Raw genomic sequence first — 25,466 nt, 5'->3', positions numbered from 1 at the left:
TGTTGAATTTGCGGTAAGACTGTTTGTTCTAACCTTTGCGTTACCGCTTCTGCTATGAGTCCAGAGATGGGTGAGCCCATGGGTGTGCCATTGATTTGTTCATATATTTGGTTGTTGAATGTGAAGTGTGTTGTGAGGCACAGGTCTAGTAGTTTGAGTATGCCGTCTTTGTTGATAGGTTCCCGTCTTGTTGTCTGTTCTGTATGTCCAGCAGGTTGGCTATTGTTTCTCTGGCTAGGGTTTTGTCGATGCAATGACTGCACAAAACACTACATAGGACAAGCACGAAGACAGCTAACTATCCGCATCCATGAACACCAGCTAGCAACAAAACAACATGACCAGCTATCCTTAGTAGCCACACACTCAGATGACAAGCAACATGAGTTCGACTGGGACAACACTACTATTAGAGGACAAGCCAAACAGAGAACAGCCAGGGAATTCCTAGAGGCATGGCTCTCATCCACAGATTCAATCAATAAGCACATCGACCTGTACCCAATATACCGGCCACTGCAGTGGACAGCTGGAACTGACAATCGGAAGTGGCAGATACAAATCACTATAAATGCCGGAGGAAACGTCACAGAAGCGTTCCAGAGGCTCCCAAGCATTGAGGATGTCAGACAGAGGACGAAACGTCTGCAACACAAATTCCCAGCTCGGCGAACAGAACCACAACAACGAGCACAAATCTTCTTACAAACTTTGAACACCTATGGGCGAGAGACGCTAAGACAAGCCAGGAAATGGGCATCCTGTGCCAACCGCCTAAGCGCCACATACGGACAACTCCGGTTCCTGCACGAATGCCGAAAGAATCGAATCCTTTTACCATGTGTCCGATACAGACCACCAGTCAACAACCCACAAGCCAGGGACACAGCCAGACAGAACGGAATCAGGATGATCCAGGTAATGATTACAGATAATGATTACAGATGCACACAACAGGCTACACAAATACAGACAAGAAATTGCGTGCCAAAAATTCACCTTGACCTCTTTCCATCTATCACATTTCCAACGCCCCTCCTCCATGTCCCTCCTCCCTACCTTTTATCTTCTCCTGCTGAACACTCTCTGCTCATTCCTGAAGAAGGGCCTGTGCCCGAAACGTCGAATCTCCTGTTCCCTGGATGCTGCCTGACCTGCTGTGCTGTTCCAGCAATAAAGTTTCAACTTTTCATGATTATCATTTGACCCGTAGTTCCAGATTTTTAAAGATGGTTAAATGTATTTCCCCTGGTGCAATCACTTGTGCGTTCAGCAAATCTTTTTAGTCCAGAGTTGTAAAATATATATTTCTGTCTCGGTTAACATTTTCTTGTTGTGGTTCTGTTCGCCGAGCTGGGAATTTGTGTTGCAGATGTTTCGTCCTCTGTCTAGGTGACATCCTCAGTGCTTGGGAGCCTCCTGTGAAGCGCTTCTGTGACGTTTCCTCCAGCATTTACAGTGATTTGTATCTGCCGCTTCCGGTTATCAGTTCCAGCTGTCCACTGCAGTAACCGGTATATTGGGTCCAGGTCGATGTGCTTATTGATTGAATCTGTGAATGAGTGTCATGCCTCGAGGAATTCCCTGGCTGTTCTCTGTTTGACTCGTCCTATAATAGTAGTGTTGTCCCAGTCGAACTCATGTTGCTTGTCATCTGAGTGTGTGGCTACTAAGGACAGGTGGTCATGTCGTTTCGTGGCTAGTTGGTGTTCATGGATGCGGATCGTTAGCTACTTGCGCAATAACTACTTGCAGATACCAGCACCTACCAAAAGAGGGAGTTTGACGTCACTCCACAGCTCACCAATAGGATAAACAACACACTGAGGAACCTACAAAAAAACAGACAGATAACCAGGTTTGACCTACAGAGAATGAAACCTGAAAGCAACAACACCCCCAGATTCTATGGACTACCTAAAGTGCACAAACCAGACATCCCACTCAGACCCATTGTATCATTACCAGGGACACCATCACACAAACTGGCTAAAGAACTACAGGAGAAACTGAAACACCTGATCAGCAGATCCAGACACACTATCTAGTCATCACAGGAATTCTTGGACATCGTCAGAATTATACACATAGACAAGGAATAAACTATGGTCTCATTCGATGTAACGGCACTGTTCACCTCTAATGACAAAACCCTAGCCAGAGAAACAATAGCCAACCTGCTGGACATACAGAACAGACATCAAGACGGGAACCTATCAACAAAGACGGCATACTCAAATTACTGGACCTGTGCCCTCACAACACACTTCACATTCAACAACCAAATATATGAACAAATCAACGGCACACCCATGGGCTCACCCATCTCTGGACTCATAGAAGAAGCGGTAACGCAAAGGTTAGAACAAACAGTCTTACCGCAAATTCAACACAAACTCTGGGTCAGATATGTAGATGATACCTTTGTAATCGTTAAAAACACAGAAATAGAGAACACACACTGGATCATCAACGCCACATTCACAGGAATCCGATTCACTAGAGAGGAAGAAAAGGACAACCAACTCCCATTCCTAGACGTGATGGTACACCAAATGAAGAATTCACCACAAAGGAACACAGGAAAGCCACACATACAGACCAAGTCTTAAACTACGAAAGCCACCACCCCAACACACACAAAAGAAGTTGCATCACGACACTGTTCAAAAGGGCCACAACACAAGAACGAAGGACCCGATACCCAGCATGAGCAAAACTAATGTAGTGTACAAAATCCCATGCAAGGACTGCACAAAACACTACATAGGACAAACAGGAAGACAGCTAACGATCCGCATCCATGAACACCAACTAGCCACGAAACGACATGACCAGCTATCCTTAGTAGCCACACACACTCCGACGACAAGCAACATGAGTTCGACTGGGACAACACTACTATTATAGGTCAAGCCAAACAGAGAACAGCCAGGGAATTCCTAGAGGCATGACACTCATCCACAGATTCAATTAATAAGCACATCGACCTGGACCCAATATTCCGGCCACTGCAGCAGACAGCTGGAACTGACAACCGGAAGCAGCAGATACAAATCACTGTAAATGACGGAGCAAATATCACAGAAGCGCTTCCCAGGAGGCCCCCAAGCACTGAGGATGTCACCTAGACAGGGGTCGAAACTTCTGCAACACAAATTCCCAGCTCGGCGAACAGAACCACAACAACGAGCACCTAAGCTACAAATCTTCTCCCAAACTTTGAGCATTTTCTTTTCAGCCAGCACAACAAGAAGAGATCAGCCGGAGTCATTGATTCACTTGTTTCTCAGACCTTGCTATCTGAGGCTCGAATCCACACCCTGAATACTCCAAAAGGCAAAAGTCAAAGTTGATAATGTTTCAAGTTGGCTTCGTTCCATCTATTCTGTGTACCATGTCATGGGTGTTTTGCAATGTTTGTTTTGTTGTAATTTTTGTGCAGCTTTAATAGACAACAAAGATAATCTGCATATATTTCTCCAATTATTTTAATTGTAGTACAGTAGATTTCAAAAGCAGAATCAGGCTCCTCTGGATTAAACTTAGAATAAGCCATTCAATTGAAAATTGCCTGATTCCTTGCCAATTATAACAGAATTATCATTGGCTCTTTGAGAGGATATTATTATTCACATTAGAAATAGGAAACAGTGGCTCATTGTTGGAATTATTCAATTTCAGATTATCCTTGGAGCTCTAATTCAACAAATATTGATTTTGATTTTGTTGTTAGAGGGAACCACACTAAATCAGACAGCTCTCCTACATGTTTTTTTAGATTAGATTACTTACAGTGTGGAAACAGGCCCTTCAGTGGAGCTCTAATTCAACAAATATTGATTTTGATTTTGTTGTTAGAGGGAACCACACTAAATCAGACAGCTCTCCTACATGTTCTTTGTCAGTCTCTAAGAGATTTGAAGTATTATGGAGTAGGGGCAGTGTAATGTAAAAACAAAATAATGTAACTCTGAAATAAAGAAAAAATAGGAAATATTCAGGCCAGGACGAAACTATGGAGAGAGAAACAGAAAAGGACTTTGATTTCTGTTTAGAACTGAACAACGCTTCTGATGTAAAGGATTTTAAACCAGTCTGAAGGCAGTTAAAGGAAGCAGGGAAGGAAAGAACCAAATGTGAGAGTGTAAAGGGGTGTAAATCTGTGAGAGGTTACGTGTGTGGGTGTGTATGTGTGAACATATGAGAGAGGGTCTCCATGAGTGTATGGGTCTGTAGGAGTGTGTGTGTGTGTGTGCACGCGCAGTGGGGTCACCTGTAGTGTGACATGAACCCAAGGTCTTGGTTGAGGCCGTCCCCATGGCTACCAATCTTGGCTATCGGCCTCTGCTCGGCCACTTTAGAACATAGAAATTACACTGCAGTACAGGCCCTTCAGTCCTTGATGTTGCGTCAACCTGTGGAACCAATCTGAAGTCCATCTAACCTACACTATTCTATTCTCGTCCATATGCATATCAAATGACCATTTAAATGCCCTTAACGTTGGCGAGTCTGCTACTGTTGCAGGCAGTACATTCCAGCCCCTACTACTCTGAGTAAAGAAACTACTTCTGACATCTGACCTGTATCTATCACCCCTCAATTTAAAGCTATGTTTCCTCGTGCCAGCCATCTAGCCCTCTGATTATCTCTTATGTTCCAATTAAGTCACCTCTCAAACTTCTTTTCCCAAACGAAAGCGGCCTCAAGTCCCTCAGCCTTTGTAAGATATTCCCTCCGTACCAGGCAACATTCTAGTAAAACTCCTCTGAACCCTTTCCAAACTACTACATCCTTCCTATAATGCGGTGACCAGAACATAGAACATCGAAAAGTACAGCACAAAACAGGCCCTTAGGCCCACGATGTTGTACCGAGGTTTAATTCTAATGTAAAATAATAACTGAACCTACGCACCCCTCAGTGTCCATGTACATGTCCAGCAGTCACTTAAATGTCCCCTATGACTCTGCTTCCTCCACCACAGCTGGCAACGCATTCCATGCATTTAGAACTGTACACAATACTCCAAATGTGGACACACCAGAGTTTTGGACAGTTGCAGCATGATCTCATAGTTCCGAAACTCATACACTCTACCAATAAAAGATAACACACCATATACCTTCTTAGCAACCCTATCAACCTGAGAGGCAAAATTCAAGGATCTATGTACATGGACACTGACACCTCTCTGCCCATTTACACTACTAAGAATATTACCATTAGCCAGTACTTTGCATTCCTGTTATTCCTTCCAAAGTGAATCACCTCACATTTGTCTGCATTAGGCTCCATTTGCCACCTCTCAGCCCAGCTCTGCAGCTGATCTACGTCTCTCTGTAATCTACTACATCCTTTGTCACTATCCACAACTGTACCGACTTTACTGTCATCTGCAAATTTACTAGCCCATACTTCTATGCCCTCATCCAGGTCATTTATAAGAATAACAAACATCAGTGGACCCAAAACAGATCCCACCAACCACCATCCTCAGTCTTCTTTCAACTAGCCAATTTCTGATCCAAACCGCTGAGTCACCCTCAATCCCATGCCTCCGTATTTTGTGCAATAGCCTACCATGGGGAACCTTATCAAACGCCTGACTGAAATCCATGTACACTACGTCAACCACTTTACCCTCTTCCACTTTGCGTTGTTGCCTGTCCCGAAGGTCCGAGGTCGAATGTCTCAGACCGCTGAAGTGTTCTCTGACAGGAGGGAACATTCCTGTCTGTTGTGCAGTGTTACTATATGCTTTGTATTGAAAGAGGTGTTTCTTTCGTTATGCTTGGAGTGTATATTTCAATTAAATGAATCGGCAACAAACTTTTTGAGTTGAAAACTAAAGGTTATTTATTTTACACACTTAACTCTGAAATGATGCAATATCATATACTCGATTTCACATATATTCATGCGCACAAAAATTGGGTAAAGATAATAGTGCAATTCACAGATCATGGTTAACTCTGTCTCTGATTTATGATTGTTGGTCTCCCATGTGCTTCATAGATCTTTATTCCTTTCATACTGATTGTGTACAGTTCTCTTTAGCTGCTCTTGGATGTCCTCCAGTGCTTCATAGAATCCCTATAGTGTGGTAGCAGGCTGGGGTTTGTTGAATAGATTTGATACTTTCAGAGTAACCCGAAGGTCTTGTCAAGCAAAAAGCTCGCAGGATGTTGTTCTTCTAGTCGTATGTAGGAGATTGTTTCTCACGAGAACTTTGACACAGGTTAAATATTTGAGTTGCTTGATGTTTTGCAGCTAGTTTCCACGTATGCTTCACTGTCTGTCTGGTAATTCATAGCTTTGTTGAATCTGCCTAAAAGCAATTCTTAGCTGACCTCATATACTGAAATAAAACATGGCTGTCTCAATGTGTAGCTTTTCGTAAGTTCAGGTATTTTCCAAATAAGGTTAGAAATAGCTGAGGGCATTCAGCATCTCGGGCAGCATCTTTGGAGAGAAAACAGAGTTAAAGTTTCTCTCTCTCTCTCTCTCTGTACTGGACGAGATTTTTAAATGATTTGGTCGTGTATGTTTGCAATATCTTAATTTCCCATTAATACTTCAGACACCTGACTCTGAGTGACCACATCAGTGACAAGGACTCTCCACACAGATCAGTTTTAAGTATATCTTAGCAGGAGCAAAAATGGTAATGATTAAAATAACCTGCAATCATTATTTTGTGCTCAGTCCTCAGAATTCCATTGTCAACACTGTTTTTAAAAACTTATGCAATTGGATATTCCACTGAAATAACTCCACAGAGGCTGGTATCCCATCACTAAGTCACCCTTTTATTTTAACGTGGAGAGCCCTTGCCACTGATCTGGTTGCCTCAGAGTCAGGTCCCCGAGTGAACAGGATGTCTAACATTCCTGTTTTTATCTGTCAACCCGGGGTCCCTGATTAGACCAAATTAATAACCCCAATCAGGGAACTCATTTTAAGAAGTGCACCTGGCTGATGTCATTACAACCACTGCATCTCTCTTCCTCAGAGTCCGAGGTCAGAGGCTGTTTTTTTTTCTGTAGCTCCTCCTGGAGCATTTTAGGACTGGATCAAATTCCTCCACCTTTCCCTTTGAAATGGGCAGAATAGCTCACATCTCAGAAGAAATTCGGTCTCTTCTTCAGGCAGCAGAGGCATCAAGGTGGCACCATCCACTATGCCTGTCTCAGATTCTGAGTCTCTTCAATACTTGGTGGAGAGGCAGAACCCACAGATTCCGGAAGAGTTGGAAAGGCTGTTGAGGAGCTGGGCATGTTTTTGCTTGTGCACCATTTGTGAGTTGTAGGTATCAGATAGCCCACATGCTTGTTCAGGACTGTCTCATCTACCCAAACTTTATACATCACTGGACCAACATGTTAGGCTTCACAATCGGTACAACTGGTGTTGCACACTTCGCAAACTGGCCTTGTTAATGATTCCTTTGCTTTCCAGCCTTCTGATTTCTGCCTCTACTTTTGCCTGTAAGGGCCTTGCAGATACATGGAGTTGCTTCCTGGTCAACATGCAAGGTGGCCACAGCTTCTTTGATAGTCTCAAGATCTTCCTGAAAAGCATTTGGGTATTTCAATAGACTTTACTAAGGTAGACATTTTCTAATTGAAAAATGTGTAGTTATTTCGCCCCATGAAGCTTGGGCCTAAGCCTTTTATTACAATCAGCGGTAACTGAACCAGGTACGTCTCATAAGAGACTGGAACCAAAGTTGTACCCTTAATCTGTAAATGTTCCCCTTATAGGTTCTCAGACTGGCCAAGGCCTTGTGCAAATGTAAGGGTTGTATTTCTGAGCAAAGTTTGTTAAAGACTGGTTCTGCAATCACTGAAATAGCTGTGCTGATATCGACCGCCATTAGAACCCAGGTGACCGTTTAACCTAACGTTGGTTCTGATTTGGATGTTACTAAGCAATTTTACTGTTCCAAACCAATTGTAGGTGTACTTTCCACAGTGTGCACTCTCCTGGATACTGGCTTACAAGTTCTCTTCCTCAGTTTAGGTCTAGTGGGACTCTTTTGCTATCTCAAGTCCGCATACTGGCAGTAACTACAATGGCTTGCCGGCCTGAATCCTGAAGAAAATTTTAACCCTTTGCCTGAGGCTTAGCTTTGTTTGGGGTTTTGCTGTGGGCTGACCTAGAGTCTCTCTGTTCAGGATATGTCCTGAGTGATGCTGTGCAATTGCCTTCACTTGAATGTTGTTCCCAAGCTCAGTCAGACTGGCAAGAGTTTCCACTTCCATTTTTTTTATCTGTTTTTATCTGTCAACCCTGTAATCCATATGCTTCACTTGCTGTGTTTTCTAATGATAAATCCATTTATTGTCCTTGTTTGAAGTCCTCTTGGGCTTCAGCTAGTAGGTGCTTTTGCATGTTTGCATCATTAATCCCACATACTAAACAGTTTGTTAGCATCTCATTAGGGGTTAAAAATCCCGACACTGATTTCCCTGGTTTTCAAACTGCCGAATAAAACCGTTAGTATCTCAGAATGAAAGGCTTTGGCTCATAGTATTCCAGAACTAAATCTGTCAACTATTGAAAGGTTTATTGTCTAGTACCTCAGGGCAAGTTAGGCTCCTAATAACCAAAAAATCTGTGGGTCTACAAGCTGTCAGGAGAATTACTCTGCTTTTCATCTGCCCTTATGTCATTTGACCAGAAAATAACATTCTTTCCTCATACTGGGCCCAGTCTTTAACTGGCAAGATCAAATGAACCAAGCTTCCCAAATTAAGGCATGATGCCAGAAATGCTTACCCCAACTCGAAGATGACTGTTGCAGGTGAATTCCCTCAGGAGTATGCTTGTCTCTCGTCGCCACTGATATTATTCCCAGAGGTTGATATCCCATCACTAAGTTACCCTTCATTTACACGTGGAGAGGCCTTGACACTGAACTAGCTCCCTCAGAGCTAGTTCTCAGAGTGAGCAGGATGTCTGACACTTCTGTTCCTATCTGTCAGCCATGACTCCCTAACTGGGACGTTAATCTGGTCCAATAAGAAAACTCATTTTCTGAAAGAAGATCTGTATTTCACTTGTTGGCTATATTGTGATACATTAGCTCTTAACATGTTGATATAGAGGTCAGTTTTATTCAGTCCTTTGGAGAAAGCATAATGTACTCTTTTAGGTTTCTTGTGTGCAAAGTACATCCTGGGGATAGATTTAGTATATTATCAGTTTCCTTGTCCTTGGTCCATAAGTTTCACCTCATCTGTCATTATTTAAAATCATAGTCTTTAGCTTTCCTGAAACACCACAAGTCGGTAGGACATATTTGTATTAGCTGCCAGAGAGTGCTGGTGATTTCATTCAGAGAACTAGTAGATATGTTACTTGTACTGAATAGGATAGAGAGTTGAAATGTCTTCTGTAAAGGTATACTGAGAGAACAAATATTTTGGTGACCCATACCAGTGTATCTGCTGAAGTTTAATTCAGTTTACACGCAGTTGCTCTGATTAAATTCTTCAAATCCTGATATTTCCTAATATTCACCAGCTCAACAAAGAACATGTAAAATAAAAGGCAAATGTACATGAAGATGAGACTAAGGTTGGAAAGTAACTTGGTTTTTTAATTTATGGAGCTACATGCTCTTTTTTTAATTAAAATGAAAAACAAATCTGGCAGTGCTCTTGGAGGGCTGCTAATGTAGTGTTGGTTTTGCAGTGCTTTTCAAGTGATTCTTGGCCACTTGGCTTTGACTTTCAAGTAGCCAGAGATTTCCTACTTTAAGCTAAGATTAAGTAATTGAAAAATGTGCAATGGTTGATGCTCTGCTGTGAGGCCAGCAACTACCTGACTGATAACTATTATAAATTTCCGTTGACCTTTTTTTGATTACAGTTATCCACCAGAGGCTGTCTAAACTGTTATTGTCAAAAGTAAGGAAACAAAACAGCTCTGGGTAAAACAAAAAAAACTTTGGGGCCAATGTTCACATTTTTGCAGTGGCAGAGAATGGCTCATTCTACACCCTTTTCTTTCCATAGATTTCGAACCCTCAATTTGATATGCTAAGTCCCCGGACAAGGTTTCCCAATTTGATACAGTCCCATGACGAAATGTGAATTGGCTGCTGTTGATCATCTCTGTTGACCACAGCAAGATTAATTTTAAAAAGGATCCCTTTCCTTGCAGGCACCCCTCTCCCCAACCCAAATGAAATTCCTTTTTAAACTGAGCCAATTTTCTTGAATTAACAAATTACTAAGCATGTGAAGAAATAGTAACAATATGCATTTAGAAAGATTATAAATAAGAGGTGAGTCAAAAAAAATAGAAGTTTTAAAATAAAAAGATATTTGAATCAATTTATGAATTGTTTGTGAAGAGCAGAAAATTGAATATTGTAGCCACAGAGTCATACAACATGGAAACAGACCCTTCGGTCGAACTAGTCCATGTTGACCATAATTCCAAACTAAACTAGTTCCAACCACCTGCACTTGGCCCATATCCCTTCAAACATTTCTTAAGTGTAATAAATATAAGAGGTCTAGAAGTAAGCTTACAGTCTCAGGAGTAGCTGCAAGATCCACACTACTCTCCGTCCACTACTTTTTATCCATTTCCAGTGGATGTCGCCAGTAGCATTGATTTTAAGATTCTTGGCTTTATTCGTTGATTGAAACTGTTCTGTACTGATTTCTTGCGGCACTGGTTTACTTGCAGTTCAACCCTAGGTTTTTCAAATGGCTGTTCTCAGAGGCGTGACCCTTGCAGCACATTAATCCACGCACTCGGACATCAAGCCACTACATGTATAAACAAGCGTTGCAATTGGTTTTTAGCTTTTTTTTTATTTGTGTGTATTCTGAGAAGGCCAAAACACACCTTCTGCAAAAGATGATTTTTAGCTAAGAGAATGGTGATAATTAGCACTCTTATTATTACTACTTGTTACATTCTCCTCTGTTTGAAGTTTCTCTGGCATTCTATAGGTGTAACATACAATGGGCCCCACACAGGACTTTGCCATATATATGATATCATTCACACACATATGCATATATATGTTATATATTTAATCACATATATGTAGATTATCATACCTACATATGATTATCTACATAATCATATATAGGTATGATTACATCAACAATCATATTTTGGCTGTAGCAGACTCCTATTAAAAAAACAAGTTTTGGAGTTAAAAGTTAACAATGTCGTAGTACTTCAAAGTTCTGATCCGTTGTTATGATGTAATAAAAATGCTAAAGTTGCTCCATGTTGATTATTTTTAGATCTGCACCAGCAGAAAATAGTTCTTTGGAATTATAATTGATTCCAAGCTTTATTGTTATAGTGCTACTGCTGTAGCAAATTAATTGAAATGGTTTTCATAGTCAATTGAAAAGGCATCCATTAGGCCTAGCCACTTTTGGGGTGATATTTTCCATTCAGCATGTTTTGTTGCAATTAAAACTGCTGAATGGTCACAAAAAAATGTCACCACCTCTTGCTCTCTTATCCGTGAAGACTCTCTTTAAAAATACCTCATTGTGTTGACAGAATGAAATGAGATTAGGTGTGGTGAGGTTAGTTTGAAAGAAAATTATTGGCAGAGATATGTTGAAATGAATAGCCTTATTCTATACTGTAAAATTTTATGTAGTTCTTTCACCAAGGTTTTTAGTCTCATCTCCCTTGACTCGATGTCAATTTTGTCTTGATTTTGCTACATAAATGTCACTTTGATTCTTTGCTTTTCTACATGAAAAGCCACAAAATAGAATTTGAAGGCTTTTAAAACAAAATGTTGGTATAGCTGACCAGTTGTACTGATGCGTCTGTACTGCACAGACTCTGATAGCACCACTCTGGGTATAAGATCAATTCAGAGTCCAGGTTTTTGAGGAGACTTAGGCCTTGAAATAAAAAAATAATAATTAAGTATCTTCATAACATCAAAAACAATTCTTTTGCTATTTTGAGCCATACTGGTCTGAAATACTTAGGTTTAAATTTTCACATTTGTTCTGTTTAAGCAAATTCTACTTGCTATTTGAAACTTTACTTACTGAAAGGAAAAAAAGTGGTGATGAGAGAATTTTGGGAAGTGTTCTAGCTATTCCATCCAAGGTCAAAACCCAATCTGAAGCTGATTGTATTACAAATGACCCACTTACTTTAGAGGAATTTGGTGCTGTGGGTTCCTGGACAGAGGTGTCCTGTTATGAACCTACCCAGGAATCCAGCAGTGATGATGATCCTTGGAGAAACCATGCCTGCGTTTTCAGCAGTCAGTGCATGTGAAATGTTCTATGGTTTTAGCACAGCCAGTCACTTTGACAGGTCCTGTGAAATGCTAAGTGTGGATGGCAAGTGTGAGACTACGGTGGCAGTTGTTTGGTGATAGTGAGGGGAATGTAATGTACTGATTGGGTGGTGTGACAGGTAAATGAATGAGTGTTTAGGATAGCTGGGGATTGGTGGGTTCTGGGTGCCATAGTGGAAGGTGTGTGTTGGGTTTGACAGGTGAAAGGCTATTGGATTTGGTTGCAGGTGTTGGGGACAACAGCTGAGAGGGGTATTGGGGAGGTTTCAGTGGTGAATTGTTGGTCAGTTTAGTAGTTACACAGAAATTAAAGTAGGTTTTTGATTCTCTCACCTTTCCTGGGTAATTATGAAGCTTCAGTGATTTGGAACCCTCAGAGTTCTCTGACTTTAATATATTCGTGGACTAGCTGGAACTGTGGTGGACTGACTATGGAGCATCCATGATGCTGAGGACATTATGCATAGCACATTTAGTGAACTGGTCACACCACAAGCAAGGGCTACATAGGCAGAAAAGCACTAGGTGACCACCAGAGAAACTACCAAGTTTGAGCAGGCAGTTCAGGAGCTCCCTGTGGCCAGTCCCCTTGGGGGGGGGGAGCGGCCTGTCAGGGGAAAGCAGCAACAGTCAAATTTCTGGCACCGCAGTTGGCTCTGCTGCACAGCACGGGTGGAAACAGACTGAGTGAGTTCTCGCAATAGAGATCTTATAAGAGGAACTGACAATAGACAATAAGTGCAGGAGTAGGCCATTCAGCCCTTCGAGCCTGCACCGCCATTCAATATAATCATGGCTGATCATACCTAATCAGTATCCTGTTCCTGCCTTATCTCCATAACCCTTGATTCCACTATCTTTGCGAGCTCTATCCAACTTTTTCAAGATGGAAAAGACAAGGGCAAGATAAGGCACATGGATGGTTGAGAATGCTAACTTGCATCTATATTAATGTAAGGAGCTTGACTGATAAGGCTGGTGAGCTAAGAGTACTGATCAGCAGATGGGAATATGATGTTGTTGCAATCACTGAGATGTGATTGAAGGAAGGACAAGATAACTCAGCATTCCAGGGTACAGAAGTTTCAGGCACAGTATTAGAGGAGGAAGTAAGAGGTGATGGCATTGCACTATTGATAAAGGAAACCATCAGTCCAGTAATGAAGGAGGATTTCCGAGAAGGGTCTTCAACTGAAGCCATCTGACTAGAGTTTGAAAAATGGGGCTAGTACATTGCTGGGATAATACTACAGTCTCCAACAGTTAGACAGAGATGTAGATATAGTTGTGGGGGACTTCATCTTTGCTAACATTAACTAGGATCACCTTACTGTGAAAGGATTAGACAGGGTGGAATTTTTAAACTGAATTCTGGAAAGTCTTTTGTGCCAGTACATAGTTGTACTGGAGATAGGGCAGTGCTAGATCTAACCCTTGGGAATGAAGCCGGTCAAATAGTTCAAGTTTCAGTGGACTTGCATTTTGGGGATAGCAGTCATAACTCCTAAGTTTCAAAATAATTATTGAAAGCGATGAGGATAGTGCGGATGCTGTGTCTAAATTTGGCGGGAAGGCTGATTTCAATATCATGAGACAGGATCTGGCAGGACTGGGAGCAGCTGTTTGCAAGTCAGTCAACATCTGGCAGGATCTGGCAGGATCTGACAGGACTGGGAGCAGCTGTTTGCAAGTCAGTCAACATCTGGAAAGTGAGAGTCTTTTAAAAGGAGCATAAGAAGGGCCAGTGTATTCCTCTTGAGGGCAAGGACTGAAGGTCCACACAACCCTGATGTTGAAATATATCAAGAGTTTGATAAAGAAAAAGAAGAAAGCATATGTCAGGTACAGTACATTAAAAGCACGGGGTTCCTAAAAAAGTACATGAGATGGAGCATTGTCTGTATTTAACACCATGCTATCCTTGTCCCAGTGTTGAGGGAACCTTACCTTCAGGTTAAAACAGTGGGGGAGCTCTGTATCTAATCCCATTTTGTACCTGACCTGGGAATGTTTGATGGGGACAGTGTCAAGGGGTTTTACTTTCAGCAAGTGTAGAGTGTGCTTTACTTGCATTTAAAAGAGTAGAGGGTGTAGGAGGTTGCTTAAAAAGGAAATTAGGAAGGTAAAAGGAACCATGCAGATGGGATCAAGGAAAATGCCATTTTATAAGTATATTAAGAGTAAGAAGATTACCATGGAAAGAGTGGGACATATTAGAAACTAAAGGAGCAATCTGTGTTTGTAGCTAGTGAGCATGGGTGAGTCTAAAATGAATGTTCTCATCTGTATTCACAGAGGGGAGAGACATGTCGCTGGGGATTTCACTTGGAATGCTGAGATTCTAGAACACATTAAGATTAATAAAGAAGTATAAGATATTTTAAGGGCATAAACATGCATCATTACCCAGGGCCTAATGAGATGTATCCCAGGCTACTATGAGAGGCAAGAGAGGAAATTTCAAGGCCCTGTCTGAAATATTTGATACTTGGCTGGCCACAGGTGAGGTGCCAGATGACTGGAGGATAGCTAATGCGGTTCCTTTGTTCAAGAAGGGCAGCCAGGAACAGTTACTTTGACGTCAATGGTCGGGAAATTATTGGAAAAAAATGTGAAGGAGAGGATTATTCAAGACTTGGAAAGACAAGGTTTTAGCAGGAATAGTCAGCACAGATTTGTTAGAGTGAGATCCTGTCTGACTAATTGAGTTTTTTGAAAAGTGAACAAATATATTGATGAGGGTAGTGTTGTTGATGTTTACAGGGACTTCAGTAAGGCCTTTGACAAGGTCCCGGGTAGGTGGCTGGTCTAAAGGTAGGAGCCCATGTCATCCAAGACAAGTTGTCAAACTGGATCCAAATTGGCTTACCAATTGGAGGCAAATGGGGATGGTGAAGGATGTTTTTTGTAATTCGAAGCTTGCGACCGGTAGTGTGCCCCAGGGATCGGTACTGGGATCCTTGCCATTTGTTATATACGTTAATGACTTTCATGTGAATGTAGAAGGTATAATTAGTAAATTTGCATATGATATCAAAATTGTTGGTGCTGTTGATAGCGGGGAGGATGGTCTCAGGCTACAGTCATATATTGATCAGCTGCTAATTTAGACAGGAAATGGCAGATGGAATTTATTGCAAATAAGTGTGAGGTGATGCATTTTGGGAAGTCTGATAATATGCACAATGTATGGTAGGTCCTTATTGTGTACTGAGGAACAAAGGCACTTTGGTGTACAAGTTCATAGATCCCTGAAGGCGTCAGCACAGGTAGACCGGGTGGTGAAAACAGCATGCAGGATGCTTGCCTTCATTAGACAGGACATTGAATATAGGAACAATGAAGTCTTATTACAAATTGGTCAGAGTTAATTAGGCCACAGGTGAAATACTGTGTGCAGTTCTGTTGCCATACCGTTGGAACTCATGATTGCACAGGAGAGAGTTCATAGGATGTTGCTAGGGATGAAGTCTTAGTTATGAGGAGAGACTGGTTAGGCTGGATCTATTTTCTTTGGAACAGGGAAGGCTGAATGGGGATCTGATTGGGGAATACAAAATTATAAAAGGCATAAACAGAATAGATGCTGTCACTGAAAGACTATAAAGTGCCAATTGAAAGACGAGTTTTTCAAGTTTGTTCAGTTTCACTGGAAAAGTGTAGGAGGCAGCGGACAGTGGTCAGTGAGGGATTGGAATGGAGAATTAAAATGGTAAAAAGCCAAAGCTCAAAGTCACATTTACAGACTGAACAGAGATATTCTATAAACAATTCACCTAAGGTATATGATTTCTACTTGCTTTTCCCCCCCAAAAAAGTGGAGGAGATTCTATCATGGGCAAGTTGAAAGCCCATATATTGTTAGTGGCAGAAACTTGCACCTTGCGGAGCACGTTCCACCTAAAGCAATATAACTGCTTTAACAATATCGAAAGAGCAAACTTGAGAAGCAGCACCTTGTCTTTCAATTGGCTCTTTATAATCTTTCAATGCTGCACTTTAATGTTAAGACTATGAGATCATAATCACCATTCCTGTTTCACCAAGACCAGTGGGTTTTTGCCATTGTTATTTATGCCTTCTCTGAACCCATGTTTTCATTTCTTTTTTGTCCTATACCCACTCACTTTTTACTTTGCACCATCATTCCATTTATCGTTTGATTGCTGCTATGTTACCATTAGGCATTTTGTACATTTGTTCTCAAAGATGCTCAGTGGTCTGTTGTATATTTCTATTATTTTCTGTTTTTATTTTGCCAAGTTCTTTTCCTTAAAGTAACTTTGTAACTACTTACCTTGCATATATGGTAATTGACCTGTTTCTAGTAGATTTAGCCAGTAATCATTCTGATCTCTGCACAGACACTGAACTAAACTAGTGGTTTGCCACATTAAACAAAGTCAGAAGTCATGCTTCAAGCAGCAAATTTACATGAGGACACAGTTCAGGAAAACAATCTGACTTCTTAAGTACTTCTCGAGTCAATTTTGTAAAATCTTGAACATGTGGTAGTTTTATAATGCTCGTTTACCTATTTGATTTTTAAAAAACCTGCTGGTTTAAAGCCTGGCTCTTGGTTCAAGCTATCCCATGAACAGTAAACCAGAAAATATGGAAAATCTTCTGAAGAGTCATATTGAACTGAATGTTAACTCTGTTTCTCTCTTCACAGATGCTGCCAGCCCACTTGGGTTTTTCCAGCAATTTTTTTTTTATTCCAGATTTCAGTATTTGCAATATTTTATTTTTTATTATGGGAGAGTTTTGTGCTTGACTCTTTCTTACATTGCTGTGTACTTGTGTTTAAATGGATCTTGAGGACCATTTGATGGAAGTGACATTGGGCTCAAATTGTACATCTAGCTTAAAATGCAAAATAAGTAACTGAATGGAGCCTTAATAGCACTTACATTTTTGTCATTAGGTTCAAATAAATTGCAATGGTCTAAAGCGAAATGAAAGATATGTATTCTGCTGTAAATCATGATCCCCCTCATGCATTTAAGATTTTGATATTAAAAGTGACTGTGTCTCTATGAAAGAAAATGTTTTGGTTGGTTAAATACTAAATATGTCTAAAATAGGAAAAATACTCATTAAAAGTGCCTGAGGTAAGTATTTTTCAGAGTTGAAACAAAATATATCTTGTGTACCTCCTCAGAGTTAAGCTAACAGGTAAATTTTATTTCTGTGGACAGATTCTGATAACAAAGCAGCGCCAACTTGTCTGAATTTGTAATCTATAGTAAATTTGTATCCAAAGTTGATAGTCTACAATTAATTGAATGTTATATTGGATAAACGTCTTGAAATATGTTGTTGATGCAATGATTGTCTTTCCTTGGAGTGGATATGAGAGTCTGCATTGCAAAGAAGCCAAAAGAGGAGGCATGATATTTGCTGAGTTACTTGCTTCTTTATTGTAGGGATTTGAGGAACAAAACATGACTGTGCAGCACAAGTCAAGAAAACACTGATTAGCTGGTTTCTTACCTTAAAAGCAGCTGAACCTGGTTAACTTGTATGAGACTGTCTTTAGTACAGATAATGCAGCTGTGCAGAGGTAATGAATAAATAACTTCTGCAACTGCAGTCTCACACATATGCTGGATTGCCAAATGCATTATGGAATGGAAAGTAAGCAAATTGGGGGACTTTGCCAAATCAGAATGGTGTTGGAAGTGCAGTATTTTATCCTCCATAGTTCTTTAATAACTATGGGTAAAATCGATGAGCTATTTGATAAACCTTTTTGAGATAAACTGCATTGATTAGATGGCTGACTCAAGTCGCACAGCTTGTTATCTGTTGATAGTCAATGTTATATTCATATTTAAGCAGCAAAAACATTATAGAGTTGAAATGTGAGAACTGATTTTTTATGCAATATTTTAAAATAGTACAGATAGCATCAAAGGTAATGTTGTGTAATTTTTAAATATTTCAAAGTAAATGAACTGAGAAATAAAATGCTTTTTCAGCTAAATATTTAAACATCGTCTTAAGGAAAATCATGAAATAATTGTCATTTTAAAAGCAACAAATTTTCATGCTGGTTCCTGTAATGAAATCATGTTGAATGTTTAATATTTTCATTTTGTGATTTCAGTAGTGAAAGTTATATGAGAGGGGAAACATTTGTGCCAGTGCATAGTTCTCCTCGCCTCTGGCGCCCTAGTTCAAAGTCATGCCAGAGTAATGGAATGAAACATTAATTTCTGTGATCTTGTAAATAACATAAGATTGAGCACTTCAAACGAGATTACTGGAGACTAAAAGTTCAAGGATAATCATGTATATATTTCAAAATGAATTGACAATCTTGGGCTTTAAGTAAGCTGATTTATGAAAAGGGGATAGGGCCAATAGTTGTTTTTAAAGATTCTGACTTGCTAAGGTTTTCCTCCGAGCATATGCTATGCTATAAAATGTTTGGTAATCCAGTATTTATGATGCCACTATAACTGAGTTATTTATATGTTGTTTCTCAAAAGTAAAGCAACCTCTACTAAAATATCTCGAGGGATGGTTGCTTTTTGCAATAAGAAACAAATGATGTTGTGGAATTATGCTCTTCTTCCTTTGACCTGCAATCTTCAACAATAATAATGGGTGCAAAATATTAAAAGGCTGTTTTGTTCCAACATCTAACAATTCAAATCTTTTATAAAACATGTAAAATAACCTGACTTTTTCCGAAGTACCAACCATATTATGTAACAGTGCCTTAACAAAGTGGCTTTTAAATGATGTTCATAAATATTCAGAAAAGACTTGCCAGATTGTTGCCAGAGTTGGAGGGTTGAGTCATAAGGAGAGGTTGAATAGGCTGTGGTTATTTTCCCTGGAGTGTCAGAGAGTGAAGGGTGACTTATAGAGGTTGATCAAATCATGAGGTTAAAAATCACACAACACCAGGTTATAGTCCAACAGGTTTAATTGGAAGCACACTAGCTTTCGGAGCGACGCTCTTTCATCAGGTGATTGTGGAGGGCTCGATCGTAACACAGAATTTATAGCAAAATTTCAGTGTTACGATCGAGCCCTCCACAATCACTTGATGAAGAAGCGTCGCTCCGAAAGCTAGTGTGCTTCCAATTAAACCTGTTGGACTGTAACCTGGTGTTGTGAGATTTTTAACTTTGTACACCCCAGTCCAACACCAGCATCTCCAAATCAAAATCATGAGGGGTATGGATAGGATAAATGGACAAAGACTTTTTCTCTGGAAGAGAGGAGTCCAAAGCTAGAGGGCATAGGTTTAAGGTTAGAGGGGAAAAGGCCACTAAAAGATAACTTTCACGCAGAGGGTAGTGTGTGAAATGAGCTGCCAGAGGAAGTGATGGAGGCTGATACACTTGACATTTGAAAGGCATCTGTGAATGGGTAAATGTAGAGGAAAGGTTGAGATAGATCTGGGCCAAATGCTGGCAAATAGGATTAGATTAATTTAGAATGTCTGGTCGACATGGATGAGTTGAACTGAAGGGTCTGACTCTGTGCTGTATAGCTCTATGACTCTATTTCACAATGTTAAAAATGGAAAAAATGAAGAGAGGGTTTTGGCTATCTGAGAATGTGAGCAAAAAACGTGACAGGCATAAATGCTCATTATATTTTTAAAAAAAGAGACTTAAATATGCACCTGACGTGCCACTGGATGAGATCATGATTAAGGCTCTGCCTTCTTGCATTTTACCTCTCTCCTGAGGGGTGGTGACCCTCCAGTTAAACTCACCAGTATGCGCAAGCATGCACGCGCACACAAACACTGTGTGTCACTCTGTGTGTCGCTCCCTGTCTCTCTGTCTCTCTCTCTCTCTCTCTCTCTCTCTCTCTCTCTCTTCCCCTCAACCCCCAACGCTTGCGTGTGCACATGCACACTCTCTCTCTTGCTCTGCCTTGCTCTCTCTCTCTTCCTCCCTCCACATCCAAATGGACCTCTGGGCATATGACAACTTCTGCTTTCATTTGTAGATCAAGAACTGGCAGTGGGATAAGGCTGTATAGCTCATTTTTGTCTTGCTGGTGCAGACTGACCATATTTTTCGAATTCCCTTCCTCCAAAGACATTGGATGCAGAATCTTTAAATATTTTTAAGGCAGCAGTAGATTTTAACGAAGGGGAAGAAAAATTATCCTGGATATGCAGGAATGGAGAGCTGAAGTTAAAATCAGATCAGCAATGATAGGAGAGCAGGCTGGAAGGGCTGTTGTTCTTCTTTGAGCCTCTTGTTCTTGTTTGTATGTTCTTAGGCAAACAGAATCAAAATACATTGATTTGCGCTGTAGATTTTCTGTGTTTCTGGGATGAGAAGTTTCTATCTTTTGGCAGAATTCTGGCTTTTTGATAATGGAAATTAACTCGTGGAAATGTTTTTCAAACCACCTAATTTCTTTTCCATAGGCCTTTGCTTCACTTTGTGTATATGTGATCGTGCAAGATCATCTTCTGTTGTTAAGTATGAACTTCACCTTGTATTATATGCACTTCTGCCTTGAATGCTGAAATATTGGGGTTCATTGGTGATTTAGAGTCATAGAGATGTACAGCGCGGAAATTGACCCTTTGGTCCAACTCGTCCATGCTGACCTGGGGCAAATGCTTTGCTCCACAGTCTAGAAGATAGTGGAAGCAATTAGAAGGAAATGTAATGGTACCTTCCACTTGAAATCAAATACTTCCACTCATATGAAAAAACTTTTGAAGCATTTGTATTTCACTTCTGATCTGATAAAGTACACGAGTTTTCTAATCCCTCACCGAGCAGTGACTGCTGCTTTACACTAATTTTTTTTTAATTCGTGGGATATGAGCCTTGCTTGTTGGCCAGCATTTATTGCCTGTCCCTAGTTGCCCTTGAGAAGGTGATGGTGAGCTGCCTTCTGGATTCGCTGCAGTTCACATTCTATGGGTTGACCCACAACGCCCTAAGGGAAGGAATTTCAGGATTTTGACCAGCAACAAAGAAGGAACGATAATATATATATTTTCAAATCAGGATGGTGAGTGGCTTGGAGCGGAACTTGCAGGTGGTCTGTTCCCATATATCAGCTGCCCTTATCCTTCTAGATGGAAGTGTTCTTGGGCTTGAAAAGTGCTGTCTGAGGATCTTTGGTGAATTTCTACAGTGCATCTTGTAGATGCTCAGTAGCAGCGGTGTGTAAAGTCAGCGTTGGAGAGAGTGGATGTTTGAAGATGTGCTACTAATCAAGTGGGCTGCTTTGTCTTGGATGTTGGCAAGCTTCTTGAGTTTTACTGGAGTTTTACCATCAAGACAAGTGTGGAGTACTCCGTCACACTCCTGACATGTGCTTTGTTGATGATGGACAGGTTTTGGGGATTCAGGAGGTGAATTACTTGCACAGTATTCCTAGCCTGTGATCTGCTGTTGTAGCCACTGTGTTTATGTGGTGAGTCCAGTTGACTTTCTGGTCAATAGTAACCCCCAGGATGTTGATGGTGGGGAATTCAGTGATGATAACACCACTGTAAGGGACAATGGTTGAATTGTTTCTTGTGGGAGATGGTTATTGCCTGGCCTTGTGTGGCACAAATGTTACTTGGCAGTTGTCAGCCAAAGCCTGGATATTGTTCAGATGTTGTTGCATTTGAACAGGGACTGCTTCAGTATCTGAGGAGTCATGAATGTGGCTGAACATTGTGCAATCAGCAGTGAACAGCTTTATCTCGAACCTTATAATAGAGGAAAGGTCATTGATAAAGCAGCTGAAGATGGTTGGAGCCAGGAGGAACTCCTGCAGAGATGTCCTAAAGCTGAGATGGCAGACCTCCAACAACCACAACCATCTTCCTCGTGTCAGGTATGACTGTAGCCAGTGGAGAATTTGCCATTGATTCCAGTTTTGCAAGGGTTCCTTGGTGCCACACTCGGTTGAATCACTTCTTGATGTCAAGCATTATCACTCTCACCTTTGGAATTCTGTTCGTTTGTCCATGTTTGAACCAAGGCTGTAATGAGGTCAGATGCTGTGAACCTGGTGGAACCCAACTAGGTGTCATTGAGCAGGTTATTGTTGCGCAGGTGATGCTTGATAGCACTCCCATCAGTTTACTGATGATCGAGAGTAGACTGATGGGCAGTTTTCTGCATTGTTGGGTAAATGTCAATGTTGACTAGAAGAACTTGGCTCAGGGAGCAGCAAGGTCTAAAACACAAGTCTTCAGTACTATTGCTGGAATGTTGTCACAGCCCATAACCTTTGTATTATCCAGTTATTCTAATTGTTTCTTAGAGTGACTTGAACTGGATGAAGACTCGTATCTCTGCTGGGGGCCAGTGGAGGAGGTCATGACAGATCATCCACTTGGCACTTTTGGCTGCAAATACTTCAGCTGTATCTTTTTTACTGATGTGTTGAGCTGTTTATGATGGGGATATTTGTGAAGCCACAGCCTCCAGTGAGTTGTTTAACTGTCTACCACAATTCATGACTGGAGGTGGCAAGACTGCAGAGCTTAGATCTGGTCTATTGATTGTGAGATTGCTTAGTTCTGTTTAACACTTGCTGCTTATGCTATTTGGCTTGCACGTAGTCCTGCTTGGTAGCTTCGCCGTGCTGACATCTCATTTTTTTAATGAATCTTGGTGCAGCTCATGGCATGCTTTCCCTTACTCTCTATTAAAGTACCTGTTTGAAACGGCTCAGGGAATCCCTAATGGACTCGACCTGTAAGCCTCTCTTGGTTTGTCCCGGAGATCGTACTTTGTGGCAGTCTGGAATGTAAAACTCTTACAGTTTAGTTTAATTGTTACCTTTATTTACCAATGAAATCAATGTTACACTATAGCATAGATACCTACAAGCCAGACTTGAGCTAAGGTTTTAAAACCATTCTCTTTGAGGCTACTCCCCTTATTGCTGCAAACAAGCTGTCTTTATACAGAAATTGGTATGGACATTACAAAAACACCACGTCCTTAATCAGATAATCAGCAATAAAATGGCAAAAGTTTGTAGAGGAAGAGAAACTAATTGACCGGTCTGAGCATGCTTGACTAATTAAGCTACATGCACTCAAAGTGGGAAACCCTGATCAAGCCAGGCCAAATGGCCAATTGCCTTGGCTAGATAAGCTTCCCTTTTAACAGGACATTAGAATGAGAGACTGGTCTAAACAATGTGGAAAAGGTCATGAGGTAACCTCGCTCAGCTAACATGCCGAGTGCCATTGTCCTACAATATGGCTTTATTTAAAAATCATCTTAGGTTCCCAAAATGCAAAGTAAATTCATAACATGCCTGGATTTTGAGCTCTTGGGAACAACACGCAAACATTTAATCCATGACAATCAAGTGTACACTCAAACCAGACCATCAAACAGTTAATCTTTCCACCAGTTTCCTTCCTGTCTCCCCCCACTCACGTATGAGCATAGAATCATAGAGTTGTGCAGCACGGAAATGGACCCTTCGGTCCAACTCATCCATGCTGACCAGATATCCCAACCCAATCTAGTCCCACCTGCCAGCACCCATCCAAACCCTTCCTATTCATGTACCCATCCAGATGCCTTTTAAATGTTGTAATTGTACCAGCTTCCACCACTCCATCTGGCAGCTCATTCCATACACGTACCACCCTCTGCTTTCTCCTGCTCCTCGGATGCTGTCTGACCTGCTGTGCTTTTCCAGCACCACACTGTCGACTCTGAAATGTGAACTTGCTTTCTGTCCATGATGCAGCTAGACCTGTTGAGTTTTTCCACTTTATATTTTTGTACCTGATATGTCTGCCTCATGGTTAAGACATCAAAGAAGCAACAAACTTTTAAAAGGTACTTGAATAGAGATACATACAATAAGACTGCCTGACATCCATTTCCATTGAAGTGTGAGAAGCTTATGAGGTATTTGGTTTCCAAGTTTAAGTTGCCTCTGTTTTGCTTAGCTTTATATTTTAGATCACTCTTCTTTCAATATTTTTACTTCATTTAATTTAAAATCCCCTGTACTTCCTTAGTTCTGTGGTTGACAAGAACTCCAGCCTGTCCATGCTTCAGATGGAGACTACCCAATCTGCACAGATCTCACTTTGCCCATGAACCAGAATCCACTTGTCCCATGCACATCTCTTTCAAGTCATAGAGCTGTACTGCATGGAAACTGATCTTTTGGTCCAACTCGTCCGTGCTTACAACATATCCTAAATCTAGTCCCATTTGCTAGCATTTTGGCCATATCTCTCCAAACCTTTCCTGATCATATACTCATCCAGATGTCTTTTAAATGTTGCAGTTGTTCCTGTCTCCACCACTTTGTCTGACAGTTCCTTCCATACATGCACTACCCTCTGCATGAGAAAGTTGACCCTTAGGCCCCTTTTAAATCTTTCCTCTCTCACCTTAAACCTACGCCATCTAGTTTTGGATTCTCCCAACTGGAAAAAGACCTTAGCTGTTCACCCTATCCACACCCTGTATGGTTTAATAATCCTCTATAAGGCCAGCCCTCAGTTCTGTTATTCCAGGAAAAATAGCTGCAGTATATTCAGCCTGTCCTATAAATCAAACTCTCCAATTGTGACAACATTCTTGTGAATATTTTCTGAATCTTTTCAAGTTTCACAACATCCTTCCTATATCAGGGAGACCAGGATTGCATGCACTTTTCCAAAAGTGGCCTAACTAATGTCCTGTACAGTTACAACATGATCTTCCAAATCTATACTCAGTACTGACCAATAAAAGCAAGTATACCAAAAACGTTCTTCACTATCCTGACGACCTGGGCTCCACTTTCAAGGAACTATTAGTCTGTACTCCAAGATTTCTTTGTTCAGCAACATTCCCCAGGATCTTACCATTAACTGTGTAAGTCCAGCCCTGATTTGCCTTTCCAAAACGCAGCACCTCTCATTTATCTAAATTAAACTCTAACTGCCACTGCTCGGACCACTGGTCCATCCGATCAAGATCCAGTCATACTCTGAAGTAACCTTTGCTGTCCAATTGTGATGTCATCTGAAAACTTACCATAGCTCCTAAGTTCAGATCCAAATCATTTATATAAAACGCTTAGGCGAAAACAGCATAATTTGTCTTTCCCTTTCTTCCCATCACTTCATGAAACGTTTAATATTATGAGATTATATATTACCATATACAGTGGTGGAAAAGAAACA

The 25,466-nt window shown here is 40.9% G+C and overlaps 1 protein-coding gene across 1 annotated transcript in view; it reads left to right on the top strand.

Moving 5' to 3' along the window:
* nsmce2 (NSE2 (MMS21) homolog, SMC5-SMC6 complex SUMO ligase) overlaps positions 1-25,466 on the top strand; it is a 183,648-nt gene that overhangs the window by 22,087 nt on the left and 136,095 nt on the right. The window lies entirely within an intron of this gene.

Source organism: Chiloscyllium plagiosum, chromosome 4, assembly GCF_004010195.1.
Source record: "Chiloscyllium plagiosum isolate BGI_BamShark_2017 chromosome 4, ASM401019v2, whole genome shotgun sequence".
NCBI lineage: Eukaryota > Metazoa > Chordata > Chondrichthyes > Orectolobiformes > Hemiscylliidae > Chiloscyllium > Chiloscyllium plagiosum.
The sequence above is the reverse complement of the archived record's forward strand: the minus strand, read 5'-3'. Positions and strand labels throughout refer to the sequence as shown.